Source organism: Dermacentor variabilis, chromosome 1, assembly GCF_050947875.1.
Source record: "Dermacentor variabilis isolate Ectoservices chromosome 1, ASM5094787v1, whole genome shotgun sequence".
Taxonomy (NCBI): domain Eukaryota; kingdom Metazoa; phylum Arthropoda; class Arachnida; order Ixodida; family Ixodidae; genus Dermacentor; species Dermacentor variabilis.
The window spans coordinates 19,446,564-19,463,048 of NC_134568.1; positions in this window are offsets into that span (position 1 = coordinate 19,446,564).

The following is a 16,485-nucleotide window of genomic DNA, read 5'->3' on the forward strand; positions in this document are numbered from 1 at the left end:
AGGAAATGCGGGCAAGACAGATGGCGATTGTCGTTGAGGGACATGATACGACCCAAAGAGTAATAATAATATTATTTGGGGTTTTACGTGCCAAAACCACTTTCTGATTATGAGGCACGCCGTAGTGGAGGACTCCGGAAATTTTGACCACCTGGGGTTCTTTAACGTGCACCTAATCTAAGCACACGGGTGTTTTCGCATTTCGCCCCCATCGAAATGCGGTCGCCGTGGCCGGGATTCGATCCCGCGACCTCGTGCTCAGCAGCCCAACACCATAGCCACTGAGCAACCACGGCGGGTACCCAAAGAGTGTAAACTTTATTATTTAAGAGTGTTGCCCCTATTTCACCTCTGAAATAGAGCCTTGTCGGCTGGATTCCGCTAACAGTTCATCTTATGCTTATTATAAAATAAAAGCTGACTGTTCCTTGCAAAACATGGCACATTCCCACAATGGGGGATGTGCCAAGAATTGGGCAGTTGTACGTTCAGTTAATAGCTAACAATAGAGAGTTTTGGAATAGGGGCCCCAAAGAAGTAGCGTCGAAGTCACTGCGCATGCGCGAGACGCAAACTGCGTTTGGGTTTTGCGTTGGGAACGCTATTTCACCGATTTAGCGAGAGCCCAAATAGCGGCCCCAAAAGCTTTGCGTCAGCAAACATGGCGGCACCCATCAAAGCGACGGCTCTAACCTAGCACCAAACTGGGTTCGATTTGTGGTAACGCGTGAAGTTCGCGAGCTAGGAGAAGTGACTGCGTATCGCTTTCTCTCAACTAGCACGTGTTGTCAAGATTGATTCATTAGACGCCGCTGATTCCGAATTCGATTGTGGATTTTATGGCTCGTAGGCCTAACAAGGCTAAGCTTGGCTGGTGAAGGCACGCAAAGTTGGTTTGCTCAAAACTAAGTGCAACTAATTGTTTGCTGCTTACAGAATAACCTCTAAATTGTAATTAAACGCGAATACACGCAAGTCAAAATTTCTATTACTATCATAAAATTTCGTTCTCTATTTTACAAACTTCCCGATTTAACGAAATAATTCGAGCGTGGTCATCACTTCGTTAAGTTGAGTTTCAACTGTATTGAAATGAACTATACTTTTTTAATATTATAAGTTTTACCTGGTTTACAATATGCAGATAAGCCTTCGTTTGTAGTAAGAAGTGGTGCTCCCTTCGCCTTCGTTTTCGATGAGTTGCTTGGCTCGTCTATCGACAGAACAACGATGACAGGGGCCAGCCATGACACGTGTACTTGGGCAAAAAAGCGGTACAAAGAAATTTCTCTACAACAACGCGAACTTATTGCACCAGCTTTTTATTTTCAAAAGTGGTTGAAAAGGTCAAAATGTAGGTCGTTAACCACAGTTACACTCCCTCCTCTGAAAGCAGAACGATGGGCGGCTTTCACAATTTACAAGGTGGGCTAGCGACATCGCTCTCACTTCAGTGTTGCTGGGGGAGGGACTCTTACTTGTTAAAAAGCTGCTCAGATCGAAATATTCTGCTTACTATAGTAGGATACAACTTTTTTAAAAAACAGCAGTTAGCAACCAAGGCACATGGACCGCACGGGTTTGTGTTACTCTGCCAGTCAATCACAGAAGCAAACAAAATCGTCGTCATGCAACCTTTTCAAGATGGCGTCATACTTGATACCTCCGGAGCGTCTGCTGTTCTTGAAGAGCCTTTTTATCGGCGGAAGCGATGAGGTGTGCAACAGATATAGACAAAGTGTATGGAATCTGAGCATAACACTCTTCAAAAGTCCGCAGTGCAGTTAATTTCACTGCTGAACACGTTTTACTCATGAAACTTCAATGCCAACTGAAGTGAAACTTGACATTAAATAGTTGCAGCGAAACAAGCGTTTTATATCAGTTCAATAAAGAAATAGGCTTTCACCATTCCACTGTAATAGACGAGTGAAAACGTATAATATTACGCTCTTAAAATATTATTTTTGTGTTTTCCGCCTTAAGGCTTCCCGCGCCTTGATCATCCCTTTAAAGTGCAGCCCGTTCTTGCACGCACTAACTTCCTGAGTCACTCGCCCCTCTTTCTCGCGATATATCACCGGGATATGTTACCAAATGAAATCCTATCAGCTCTAAGTCATGATGATTTCCTAGCAAAACTAAAACACTATTTTAACGGACAAACGTAGTATTCTCTTGCTCATTCATTACAGATATCACTGTGTTATTGTGCGCTTTTTTCTTATTTTGCTTTTTTTTCACCTTATTTTGATGTTCCTTGCGCAAATGGTTTTGTTCTAGGTTAGCACAGAGTTCCTTGTGCTGCATAAAATTTTCTCTGGTTGTGCTTTTCATTGTTGCATGCAGTATATGCTGGTATGTGTACCTTTTTAGCAAGCATTTTCCTTATATGAAGTGACCAAGTTACGTTGATTTTGTGTCATCATCGTCATCAGCCTGATTTATGTCCACTGCAGGACGAATGCCTCTCCCTGCGATCTCCAATTACCCCTGTCCTGCGCCAACCGATTCCAACTAGCGCCCGCGAATTTCCTAATTTCGTCGCCCCACCTCTTCTTCTGTCGTCCTGGATTGCGTTTCCCTTCTTTTGGTACCCATTCTGTGACCCTAATGGTCCAACGGTTATCTAGGGTGCGATCTAGTACGCGTTACAAAATCGAACGGAGGCGGTCCGTTCTTCACGTCCCGAAATAGGCGTTCCGTTCCGTTCGTCCGATAGCAGACGACACGGAATGATTTACAGCAGATACACGTCACAATTGACGTCATGGCGTTCGTCACGGTTCAAATTGGCCAATCGTGTGCGGCTCGGTTGAACGGACCGCCTCCATTCTATTTTGGAGCGCGTACAAGATCGCACCCCTAACCTGCGCATTACATGGCCTGCCCAGCTCCATTTCTTTCTCTTGATGTCAATTAGAATATCGTCTACACCCGTTTGCTCTCTGGTCCGAACCGATATCTTTCTGTCTCTTAACGTTATGCCTAGCAATCTTCGTTCCATCGCTCTTTGCGCGGTCCTTAACTTGTTCTCAAGCTTTTTTGTCAGTCTCCTATAGTCTCTGGCCTATATGTCATCACTGGTAAAATGCACTGAGGGTAGACCTTCCTTTCCAATGATAATGGTAAGCTTCAAATAAGGAGCTGGCAGTGTCTGCCGTATGCGATCCGACCCATTTTTATTCTTCTGTGAATTTCCTCCTCATGATGAGGGTTCCCTGTGATTTATTGACCTAGGTAAAGGTACTCCTTCACAGACTGTAGAGATCGACTGGCGGTCCTCAACTTTTGTTCCTTTTGCCCGGCTATTTTTCATTATCCTTTCCTTCCGCATATTAATCTTCAACCCCACTCTTACAGTCACTCTGTTAAGGGCCTCAATCATTTGTTGTAACTCGTCTGCATTGTTGCTGAGTAGAACAATGTCATCGGCAAACCGAAGGTTGCTGAGATATTCGCCGTTGATCCTACCTCCTAAGCTTTCCCAGTTTAAAGGGAAGCTGAAAGCTTTTCCAGAAAAAATGAGTGAAGAGCAGTACGCCATGGTTTTCAACCCTCTGAATTCGAATATCCTATCGAAATTGAGGGAAAGAAAGCGCAAACATATTTTATTTCGACGAAAAGTGCAGCAGCAGTCACGCCCAGCTCGCGCGCCTCGTTTCCGCCTGTGACTGGTCGGGCGCCTCGTGACGTCAACAATGGTGTTCGTCCGGACCGACTGCTGCCGCTACACGCGAAGCACCGTGCAAAGTAGTTTGGTGGTGTTTTGCTGAGACGGTCATGGAAATTTTCGAGAGCTTGCGTTTCTCTGAGGAGTTCGGCGTTAAGTCCAAACTCTACGAGAGCGATTTTGCGCGCGACGGTGACGGGCGACGGCTTCGAGCGACAAAACGGGCCGCCGCTTGAACAAATCGCTCGGTGTTGTCGCTCGATCGCTCGTTTCTAGAAATCTAGAACTAGTCGCCCGGAAATGCTATGAGCGACTAGCCAATTGTGCGAAGCCGAAACTGGATGTACTTAACTCAAATACTGCTGTTTGTAGCACGGAACGAGCAAACTATTGAATTTTAGACGTGCAAGAATAAGAACCTAGTGCAAGACCTTGAGAAATATTTTATGCTCCTTCTTCAGTAAAATACATCAACTGAAATTGATAAAGCATGCGTCACGCTAGTTTCGGCGCGTATATTGCTGCCCTCATACCGGGAAGTCGTCGCTCAAAGCCGTCGCTCGCGTGGAGTTCGGCTTGCAGACGACGAGTAAACGCGACAGCCATCGCCTCGCTTGTAGCGCTGTCGCTGTCGCGTGCGAGATCACTTGTAAGGGGTTTATACTTGTACATACTACATGTACGAGCCGATTGCGAAGAGCCGGCCTCTACAAGAAGCAAAAAATGCTGGTGCAAGCACTGCTTTCCACGCTAACAAGGCGAAGTGTTAGCATCTCCTTGTGTTGGAAATGTTCTTTGGCGAGTATGTTTTTTGCTAAGCTGCATTCAGCGTTCCAGTAAGTACGTTTCCGGGCAAACAACTTTAGTGTTATGTTCCTGCATGCCTCCTCGTAGAACGTAAGCGGTGATGCGATCTTCAGCATTTGTGCGCTGCCCCAAAGCTGTAGGCAATCTACACAGACGGTTTAAACGCGGGAAAAGTTTACCGGCTGTTGTTGCACGTGTAGTATAGAACCTTCATCAGCTCGCCATCCGCACGCTACTCGTAACCGGCGAATTCCGTCGGCTACGTGAGATGGTCGGTTTCTTATGTGTGCGAGAGAAGGGGGAGCGCAGCGTCTTGGCGTTGTTACGTTTCGCCTACGACGCGCGGTTTAGCCGGTGCGATTGCAACAAAGCGGCAGACATTTTGGCCCGTTCGGCGTCGCCGCTACGCTCCCCGCCAGGCGTTTCCAGGCGTTTCCAGGCGTTTCCAGGCATGTTCCGATGCCACGTGTCTTCATGTGCGTGTGTGAGTGTATGTGCCATTGTGCCCGACCGGCGGCGATGCGACAGCAGGGAGTCACCTTCTCCTCCCAGTCATTGTGCCCGACCAGAGGCACTACGAGAGCAGAAGTTACCTTCTCCTTCCAGTCATTGTGCCTGACCAGAGGCGCTACGAGAGCCGAGGTTACCTTCTCCTCCCAGTCTTTGTGCCCGACCGGCGGCGCTACGACAGTGTGCGTCACCTTAGCCCATTGTACAATCACGTGCTCGTCTATTGAGGGGTTCCTTCTTGCCCTCAACTGCGAGAGTATAAAAACAGCTGCCCCCGGACGCCAAGAGGAGGGCTCCGATTTCTTCTGTTGAGTAAAGTGCTCTCCCGTCTCTCTACTTCGGTCAACCTGACCGCCAACTCTTTGCGATGTTAAAATAAACAAGTTGTTTTGTTGTTACCAGTCGACTCATGCTTTGCCGGGACCTTCGGATGCTTCCAGTTGTACCCCAGGCCGCCAGGCCAACGCTACCCTTGGGGCTTGCGACCCAGGTGCAACAACGGGCGTCAGCGCCGAGTTCCCAACAAATCGTACCAGCGGGTACGACCACAACAACTCGTACCAGCGGTGCGATTCAAACAACCGTTGCCATCGGTGGGATCCAAACAACTGTCTGCCAGCGGTGAGATCGCGACAACGGAGGCCAGCAGCGAAGATATGCAGTTGACTGTATGCTGAACAGCTCAACGACGATCCGGGAGCAGTGCAACGAGCCCTGTGTGATGACTGGTTGCCTGCAGCGGAACGACTGCGCTGAACTCTTGACTGCGAGGTTTGGTGAGTGCGGGACTTTCTTCTTCTGAGCTTTGCCAGGCTTTTGTTAGTGTCAGAAACAGAGCTGGTAATTGTGGTTGTCGTTGCTGCCGGGTTAGATTGCGGCAAGACAATATTAGGCAGTAGAGAAAGCAGCATTCAGAGCAGCCATGGATTTGAAGTCGTTGCGCAAACCGAAATTGTTGGAGCTTGCAAGAGAGTTGGGTCTGGATGTCTCGGACAAACTCAGAAAACCAGAACTGCTAAAGGCTATTCTTGAGTTAGAGGCTGAGGATGACGAGCTGTCGGAATGCCTTGAGACCATTGAAGAGAGGGAGACTGCAAAAAGACAGGAGCGCGAACTTAAAGAACAGAAAGAAAAAGAAGAGCGTGAACGTAAAGAACAGAAAGAGCGAGAGCAACAAGAGCGTGACCGTCAACACGCTTTGGAAATGAAGCGTCTTGAGGTAGAGATGGAACGCGCTCGTAATGGAAGTCAGGCACACGGTGCAGGAGAACGCGTATTGTTCAAAATGACTGACCTGATGCGGCCGTTTAAGCTTGGAGAGGACATTGGTTTGTTCCTGGTTAACTTTGAGCGAACGTGCGAGAAGCAGGGGTTCTCTCGGGAAACGTGGCCACAGCGCTTGCTCACTTTGTTACCCGGCGAGGCGGCCGACGTAGTCGCTCGCTTGGATAGAGAGGAGGCAGAGGATTTCGACAAAGTGAAATCGAGTCTGCTAAAAAAGTACCGGCTGTCAGCGGAGGCGTTCCGTCGGAAGTTTCGGGAAAATGAGAAAGGCAAAAGTGAGTCATATACAGAGTTTGCGTACAGGCTTATGTCAAACATGCAGGAGTGGCTCAAAGAAGAGAAAGCGTTTGGTGACCACGATAAAGTTCTGCAGTGTTTTGGGCTAGAACAGTTTTATAGTCGGTTACCGGAGAACGTGCGGTACTGGGTCTTGGATAGGCCAGACGTTTGTACGGTGGCTAAAGCCGCTGAGCTAGCCGAGGAGTTTGTGACGCGTCGGGCTCGCGGAGCTAAGGACGGTCAAAAGGGTGAATTTGGCTCGAAGTTTGAGAGGCCGAAGTTCACACCCATGAGAGCAAAGGGGAACGCACGTAGTGCGGATGCGAGTGGAAGCAGTGCGACCGAACCTAAGGAGACGGCGGCAGCCGAAGCCGAACGCAGAAAGCGGTTCGAGATGAGGCAAGCGCGCGTTTGTTATACGTGCCAGAAGCCGGGTCACTTTTCGGCGCTGTGTCCGGAAACAACACCAAAAGTTGTGTTTTTTTCAATAGGCAGCACTGACGAGAACATGAAGCGTCTCGAGCCTTACATGCGAGACCTCCTCGTGAACGGGAAAGAGTGCCGAGTGCTTCGCGATTCCGCAGCTACGATGGATGTAGTTCACCCGTCTTACGTAGAACCCCATATGTTCACGGGCGAGTGCGCATGGATCAAGCAAGCCGTGGAAGCTCATAGCGTGTGTCTGCCAGTAGCAAAGGTGCTTATTGAAGGACCTTTCGGAGCGCTTGAGACGGAGGCGGCAGTGTCATCTATGCTGCCCCCCCAGTACCCGTACCTATTTTCGAACAGGTCCGATCACCTCCTGCGCGAGAAGGGGATTTTGTTTGGTGAAGCTAGTGTTCAGGCCTTAACCAGGTCGAAGGTTCGGGAGCTCGCTGCAAAGGCGGTAGTTGCGGGGCCGACGTTATCGAACAATGAAAAAGGGTCAGAGGTGCAGCAAGCTGACGAACTGAATAAAATTGAGCCTGTAGCGTTGAAGGCGCCAGATACTGGAGAGGAAACGCCCGACACGGGAAAGTTAGAAGAGCTATCTACTGATTTGCTCATCGCGCCTACGTCAGACGGACTTGATAGGTTGCTAAAAGTCAGCCGGTCGGCTTTGATAGCCGAGCAAAAGAAGGATGGCAGCCTAGAAAACATACGCTGCAATGTCAAGGAAGGTATCGCCAAGAAAAATGCTCGTTTTGTGGAAAGAGGTGGAGTCCTGTACCGGAAGTATCTAGACCGCAGAGGAGTGGAGTTCGATCAGCTGATCGTGCCTCAATGCTATCGTCAGGATCTGTTGCGCTTGACGCATGGGGGTTCGTGGTCCGGACACCTAGGAGTTAAGAAAACTAAGGACCGTCTCTTGCAAGAGTACTATTGGCCAGGGTGTTTTCGGGACACAGACCATTTCGTGAGGACATGTGACACCTGTCAGCGGGTGGGCAAACCAGGGGACAAATCAAGGGCGCCGTTGAAATTGGTACCTATCATTACGGAGCCTTTTAGACGGCTCGTTATTGATACAGTGGGACCTCTGCCGGTAACAGCCACGGGGTACAGACACATTTTGACTGTGATCTGCCCAGCGACAAAGTTCCCTGAAGCAGTGCCGCTTAAAGAACTCAGCTCAGTTGAGATAGTCAATGCACTACTGTCCATATTTGCGCGAGTTGGTTTTCCTGCGGAAATCCAATCAGATCAGGGCACAGTGTTTACTAGCGCTTTGACGACAACTTTTCTCGAAAGGTGTGGGGTAAAGCTGTTACACAGCTCAGTGTACCACCCACAGTCGAATTCCGTTGAGAAGCTCCACTCCGTCATGAAGCGCGTGTTGAGAGCCTTGTGTTTTGAACATCAAACTGACTGGGAGCTGTGTCTGCCTGGGGTGATGTTTGCATTAAGGACCGCGCCGCATGCGGCTACGGGGTTTTCGCCAGCTGAGCTGGTGTACGGTCGCTCGCTTCGGTCTCCGCTTCGCATGCTTCGAGAATCGTGGGAAGGCAGGGGCGACGACCCAGTCGTGGTGGAGTACGTGCTTAAGCTCCTCGAACGCTTAAGAAGGGCACAGGAGTTGTCAGGTGAAGCAATGGCAAAGGCCCAGCAGAGGGCCAAGGTTTATTATGATCGGACAGCCAGGGCCCGTCGTTTTGAGGTGGGCGATGAGGTCATGATATTGCGCACATCGCTAAACAACAAACTAGACGTGCAGTGGGAGGGCCCAGCACGAATTGTTCAGAAACTGTCGGACGTTAACTACGTGGTAAGTCTGCCAGGAAAGCGGAAAGCACAGCAAGTTTACCACTGTAATCTGCTCAAACCTTATAGACAAAGGGAAGCAGTAGTGTGCATGATGGTAAACGTTCCTGAAGAGCTTCCGGTCGAGCTTCCGGGACTAGGCTCAGTGACGAACAGGGAAGACACCGGTCAAGTCATTAGTGACCTTATCAGTAAAGCACCGCTGTCGCCTGAGCAGAAAACCGAACTACACCAGCTATTACAAGAGTTTCAAGGTCTGTTCTCTGAGAGGCCTGGTAGGACTTCTGTACTTACTCATGACATAGAACTTACCTCCCCAGAGCCAGTACGATCCAAGGCGTATCGGGTGTCACCCCGCCAGAGCGATATTATGGAGGCTGAGGTAAAGAAAATGCTACAGCTCGGTGTTATTGAGGCAGGTGAGAGTGATTATACCTCCCCTTTGATTTTAGTTGAGGTACCGGGCAAGGAACCTCGTCCTTGCGTCGACTACCGCAGGCTTAATTCCATCACTAAGGATCAAATTTATCCGATCCCTAACATCGAGGAGCGCCTTGAGAAAGTTAGTAGCGCTCAGTTTATTTCCACCCTAGATCTTGTCAGGGGTTATTGGCAGGTTCCACTTACAGAAGAGGCTAGTAGGTATGCGGCGTTCATTTCACCAATGGGAACATTCCGTCCTAAAGTGTTGAGTTTTGGTTTGAAGAACGCGCTATACTGTTTTTCAAGCCTCATGGATAAAGTGTTGCGGGGACAGCAAGAATTCGCTTTACCGTATCTTGACGACGTAGCGATATTCTCCGCATCCTGGTCTGAGCATATGGCACACTTGCGGGCAGTGCTAACCCGCCTGCGCGAAGCGGGCTTGACAGTAAAGGCTCCTAAGTGCCAGTTAGCACAGGCCGAGGTTGTCTACCTCGGTCACGTGATTGGTCAGGGTCGTCGCCGCCCCTCTGAAATAAAGGTGGCCGCTGTGCGAGACTTCCCGCAACCGCGCACGAAGACCGATATTCGGTCGTTCTTAGGTGTCGCCGGCTACTATCAGAGGTACATCCCCAGGTACTCTGATATCGCGGCTCCCCTGACGGATGCTCTAAGACAGAGCCCCAAACAGTCGTCTGGGACGAGACAAAGGAAAGAGCTTTTAGCGCCCTAAAGAGTGCCCTAACAAGCCAGCCTGTGCTACGATCGCCAGACTATACAAAAGGGTTCGTTGTTCAGTGCGATGCTAGTGAGCGAGGCATGGGCGTTGTACTGTGCCAACGGGAAAATGGAGAAGTAGAACACCCCGTCCTGTATGCTAGTCGTAAGCTGACCAGTCGTGAGCAGGCGTATAGCGCCACCGAGAAAGAGTGTGCATGTCTCGTGTGGGCCGTTCAGAAATTGTCATGCTATCTAGCCGGCTCGAGGTTTATCATTGAGACGGATCACTGCCCTCTCCAATGGCTGCAGACCATCTCTCCCAAAAATGGCCGCCTCCTGCGCTGGAGCCTCGCTTTGCAACAATATTCCTTTGAGGTGCGTTACAAAAAGGGGAGTCTCAACGGTAACGCCGATGGCTTAAGTCGAAGCCCCTAACGTAGGAATCAGCCTCAAAATTGTTTGTTACTGATGTTTTTCTTCCTGAGGCAGGATTTTTTTTAACATATTGCTTTTGTTTAGTGTTTCAAAGTGATGATATGCTTTCTAGTGCAATTTTCCAATTTGTGGACGCGTTCTGAGTGATGCTAGACTACTGTAAGGAACTAGGCAGTGGTATAAAAGGGGAAAGAGCCTGGCAGGGCTTAGTGAGGGTTGTGCCGTGCTTGCTGACTGAGCGCTTGAGTTTCAGCGTAATTCTAACGCTTGCCGGGAACGAGAACAGGAATGTGAACTCTCCCGAGGTCACTTTGCAGTGTCCTGTGCGAACCTGAACGAGAGAACGAGGCCTTCTCTGTGCGCTGCGCTCAAGAAACGTCGAGGGACGCCCGACTTCGTTTATGAGCATCATCGAGCGACATCCCTCCGGACAGCGGATGCAGTCCCCTGTCCATCGGGATCTCCTTCCCCCGGCGGGGCGGTCTGTTACGTTTCGCCTACGACGCGCGGTTTAGCCGGCGCGATTGCAACAAAGCGGCAGACATTTTGGCCCGTTCGGCGTCGCCGCTACGCTCCCCGCCAGGCGTTTCCAGGCGTTTCCAGGCGTTTCCAGGCATGTTCCGATGCCACGTGTCTTCATGTGCGTGTGTGAGTGTATGTGCCATTGTGCCCGACCGGCGGCGATGCGACAGCAGGGAGTCACCTTCTCCTCCCAGTCATTGTGCCCGACCAGAGGCACTACGAGAGCAGAAGTTACCTTCTCCTTCCAGTCATTGTGCCTGACCAGAGGCGCTACGAGAGCCGAGGTTACCTTCTCCTCCCAGTCTTTGTGCCCGACCGGCGGCGCTACGACAGTGTGCGTCACCTTAGCCCATTGTACAATCACGTGCTCGTCTATTGAGGGGTTCCTTCTTGCCCTCAACTGCGAGAGTATAAAAACAGCTGCCCCCGGACGCCAAGAGGAGGGCTCCGATTTCTTCTGTTGAGTAAAGTGCTCTCCCGTCTCTCTACTTCGGTCAACCTGACCGCCAACTCTTTGCGATGTTAAAATAAACAAGTTGTTTTGTTGTTACCAGTCGACTCATGCTTTGCCGGGACCTTCGGATGCTTCCAGTTGTACCCCAGGCCGCCAGGCCAACGCTACCCTTGGGGCTTGCGACCCAGGTGCAACAACGGGCGTCAGCGCCGAGTTCCCAACAAATCGTACCAGCGGGTACGACCACAACAACTCGTACCAGCGGTGCGATTCAAACAACCGTTGCCATCGGTGGGATCCAAACAGCGTGAGCAGGCTTTCCAACACATGTAAACTTTACGCTTGCACTGCGTTATGGTAGCTGCATGCAGGCTGTTTCACAACACACGTGCGAATAGAAAATTCGCGGCGCTTGGCGATTAAACCTGCGTCAAGGGTGGGCGATAAACACGCACGTTCCGTTCAGCGTGCTAACTATTTTTTTTTTAGGAGAAACCAAAACGCATTATCGATAAACTCCGGTAGTAATCATCACGGAAGTGGTTAGAGCACAACACTTGTTCTTGAGCGCTTGAAGTTGTTTCGCTTCACAGCAGCCTCCCACTTAGCTGAAAGCTTCTTGTCTTGCAGGAACTAATGGAACATCGGAACATCGTCGCGGCCGCTGGTGTTCGTGCAAGCGTAGGCTGCACAGAACGCCGGCATGATCGGCCTACAAGTTCAATTGATGCTGCGCACGTCAACTACCACTCCTATATACGCACAAATAACGGAATGTAGGGTGGAGCGAAGCAGATTAGGACGGCACGCACGCAGAAATAAGCCCGGTCAGGCATGGTCGCGGAGACTGATGGTATCTTCGAGTTGTCGCCTGTATGCCCCGAAGCAGAGTCGGGTAGATCGGTCGTTTCCCGAGCTCAAAGGTTGGGGACAAGCGCGCAAGCCGAACGTGCGACTCGCTCTCGAAGGAGGAAATTGCTGATGCGAAGCCACGTGACTACTTATAACGTCCGATGTTTCGCCTATCCAAAGCTCCCGACGCTGCCGGAAAAACCGGTGGACGTGCCGGCGGGACGAACGTTCGTCGAGACGCCAGCATGCAGTGGCCTAGGTTGCCAAGGTTACGGTGGGCCGTCGCCAACAGCAGCGACGCGGCGCTGCGATGACGTTTCAATCTCAATGACTGCTCCGAAGACAGGGCTCGGAGTGCCTCAGAGCGCTCCAAGATAGAGGAGAGCAATCGAGAAGAACCAGCCGAACGCAGGGCGCGCACCCTGTTTCAACCAGCCGAAGACAACGCCGCTCGCGAGAGCGCTCCAGAGTGCTCAGAAATGACCAGCCGAAGATAGCATGAGAAGGAGCGGAACACCAGTGTTGACGTCACTACGCCGCCGTTTCCGGTCTCCGCTCGCATCGTCAGCGTCAGCAGGAGAGCGCGGCGCTCGACGGGGGGCGGAGCTACAGCGCAATTTTAACCGACGACTGCGTCGCTCTTAAGTGAAAAATCCCCCCCTAAAATTTTACCTTCATGGTTTATAAGGTTCCCGCATCCGTATATGAGCGTCTTATTGAATTCGACAGACTCTTCAGCTTCCCTTTAATAGCTTGAATACTTCTTCCAAGCGCGCAGTGAGATTTCCTAGCAAAACTAAAACACTATTTTAACGTACTAACTTAGCATTCTCTTGCTCATTCGTTTTAGGCATCACTGTGTTATTGTGCGCTTTTTTACACCCATTTTAATTCTATGGGCATCTTCAACGTTTAGGACGTGTCGTTGTATTGCCCTTACTGTTTCTTTTTTTCCTGTTTTCCCGCTTGTGTTCTTTTTATTTTAGCTGGCATTATCTGTTTAAATGCGTATACTATATCTATCACTAATTTATTGTAACACCCTTATGTAATGCCCGTATGGGCCCTTAGGGTACTTGAATAAAAAGAAAAATTGCGGTGACGTTGAAAGCTTAATTCCTTCAACGTTTAGGCTAACACGAGAGTGGTGAGTTGATGCTTAACGTTACCTTGCAGGCACCGCTGCTGCTTGTTTGCGTAGTACACAGAACACAGAGAGAAGTGCTTGCTTGAGGTGCTATTGTGCGCCATATTTTATAACCTCTAAGAGAGTTCAGCGTTGTCATTTCCTCACATTGCACATCGCATTGTGGCAGAAGTATTAAAGTTGAATTGAATCATGGGGCTGAACGCGCCAAAACCGCAATCGGATTATGAGGCAAGCCGTAGTGGCGGACGCAGGATTAATTTTGACACCGTGATGTTCTTCAACGTGTCCCGAAATATAAGCACACGTGCGTTTTCTATTTCGCCCCCGTCGAAATGCGGCTGCCGCGATCGGGATCAAATCCACGACCTCTAGCAATGCCATAGCAGCAAAGCTAACGCGGCGGCCACAGATGTGTTGATTTGACGGTCGACCGCGTCTGCAGTGTCGCCTGGACGCTGCGGTGCGCTTTAATTAATGAAGCCTTGCTTCTGCTCGCCCTGCGTAGTTTCTGTCCGCGTGACATATTTGCATGGTGTTTATTTTTCAGAAATAGCAGCAACGTACCCTGAACTTAAGCTTATCCAGTTTCCCAACAACTGCTGTCGTATAATAGTTGAGATTGCTTGCCTTCTCACGTCACCTCCTCGCTCTCTTGTATGGGAACTGCCTATTCTTCCTCCTCACTACAGTTCTATCTACGTCCCCTCCGGACTCGCACCTTAGTAGGAAGGGAAGGCTGCAGTTTCTGCAACCCTTCTGAGGAGAGTCAGGGATAATTTCAGCTGTCAAGAGACGAATGTAGCGACACCAGGGAGCTCCAGAGGGCATTGTGCTCATTCGAAGCGGTCGAATGGCCAAGTAAGGAGTGGGAATATGGTGAGCTTCTAAGTGTAATAACGACAGAAATACGGAAAGAGAAACAACGTGTTAGTTAGAAAAAAAAAAAGAAACCGAAAAGCTGGTGGAACAGGGAGATACGAGAAGCGATCGCCGAACGACAGAACGCATCTCGAGAGCACAGGCAGGCAAAGAAGGCGCAGTTGCCGCAGGATGAAGTAACCAGTAAATCGGAAATATACCGGGAGAAAAAGTCTATGGTTCATTTACTGGTGCAAGCAAAATTAAAAGGTGAAAGTGAACGTTGGATGTCACAAATACGTGAGAACAAGAAGGCCGCACATAGAATATTTTGGAACCACATAAAATTATTAGGCAGGAATTCAACAACAATACAATAACATATCCTAGACGAAGATGAAAACAGACTGGGAGAAGCGGCAATAAATTACATCCGAAAAGTAACAGCCGAATCTTTCCAAGGCAATGACGAGGTTGTTTTTGAAGAAAAAAAGAGCATGAAAGAGACCCAAGTGGAAAAGGAGCTGGTGCTGACAAATTTCAACTGGAAGAAAGCGGAAGAGAAAATTCCTAAGCGTGCAGCCACGGAGCTAGACGAGGTTCCCGTTAGGCTGATTAATGAACTAGGACCAAAAAGTAAGGAAGCTCTGGTGAAAGAAGTGGAAACAACTTTAAAAGATAGACGAATACCAGACAGTTGGCGACAAAGCAGAATTAATTTAATTCATAAAGGTAAGGGGGAGAAACAGAATTCACTCGTATAGACCGTTGACCATTACACCGGTAATATACAGGCTATCAATGCAAACAATCAAATTAAAGCAAAGCGTCAAGCATGGGCAGAGAATAATGGCATTTTGGGAGAGCTTCAGAATGGCTTCAGAATATGTATAGCGTTTGGATTATAACTTGTTTGTTCTTACTCAGTGTATTGAAATATGAAAAGTAGAAAACAGACCGTTGTATGTGGCCTTTTTAGACATTACAGGAGCCTATGACAACGTAGACCGTAACATATTGTGGGATATTCTGGAAGGGGAAGGCTTAGGTGACGATTGTCTACAGCTTTTGAGAGAGATTTACCTAGAAAATACCGTTTGCGTTGAATGGGAAGGGATGACGAGCGAGGAGAAAGTTCATATAAACACGGGACTGAGGCAGGGGTGGGTGCCCTTTATTCCCGCTGCTGTTTATGATGTACATGGTGAGGATGGAGAGGGCGCTAGAAGGAAGTAATATCAGGTTTAATCTCTCATACAAATAGGCGGGTACAGTAGTAAAGCAGCAGCTCCCAGGTTTATTTTATGTGGATGACATTGTGTTGCTAGCTAACAAGCAAAGGGATTTGCAACGTCCGGCTAATATCTGTGGACAGGAAGGCTACAATTTAGGTTTGAAATTTAGTGTTAGAAAATCAGGTGTTATGGTATTCAATGAAAACAGTGAACAGACAGTGGAGATACAGGGCCAGGAAATACCTCGAGTAACAGAATATAAATACCTTGGTATATGGGGAAACGAAGGCAACAGATATATGGAAACACATGAAAAAATAATAACAGTGAAGGGGAAGAGAAATTCAGCCATAATGGAAGCACAAAGCGCTATAGGGATACAATAGGTACGAGGTCCTCCGAGGTACGTGGAAAAGTGTAATGGTTCCAGGTCATACTTTTTTAAATGCGGTTGTTTGCTTTAAATCAGGGGTACATTCAGGACTCGACGGGAAACGAAGGTCAGTGGGTCGCCTCGCATTGGGCGCTCACGGGAAGACTACAAATGAAGCTGTGCAAGGTGATATGGGCTGGACTAGTTTTGAAGTGAGGGAAACTCGCAGTAAAATTGAGTATGAAGAACAGCTGAGGAATATGGAAGAAAGTAAATGGGCTGGGAAAGTGTTCAGGTATCTGTACAGGAAAAACATTGATTCACAGTGGAGGAAAAGAACTAGGAAGCTTACCAGCAAGTATGCGGCCTGTAGGGTGGGCAACACAGCAACAAAGAAGGTCAAGCGGAAAGTCAGAGAGGCTGAAATAATCTCATGGGTAGCGGCAATGGAAAAGAAACCTGCCATGAGTAACTACTTAAGAGGAAGAAAAGAAATCAGGAAAGAAACAATTTATAACTCAAAGGGAAGCTCATTACTTTTCGAAGCGAGATCGGGATGCCTTAGAACACGCACCTATAAAGCGAGATATAAAAAGGAAGAAGAAGCATGTGCTTGCTGCGGTAAAGCTTGGGAAACTATGGAGCATGTTTTACTAGAATGTGAAGACG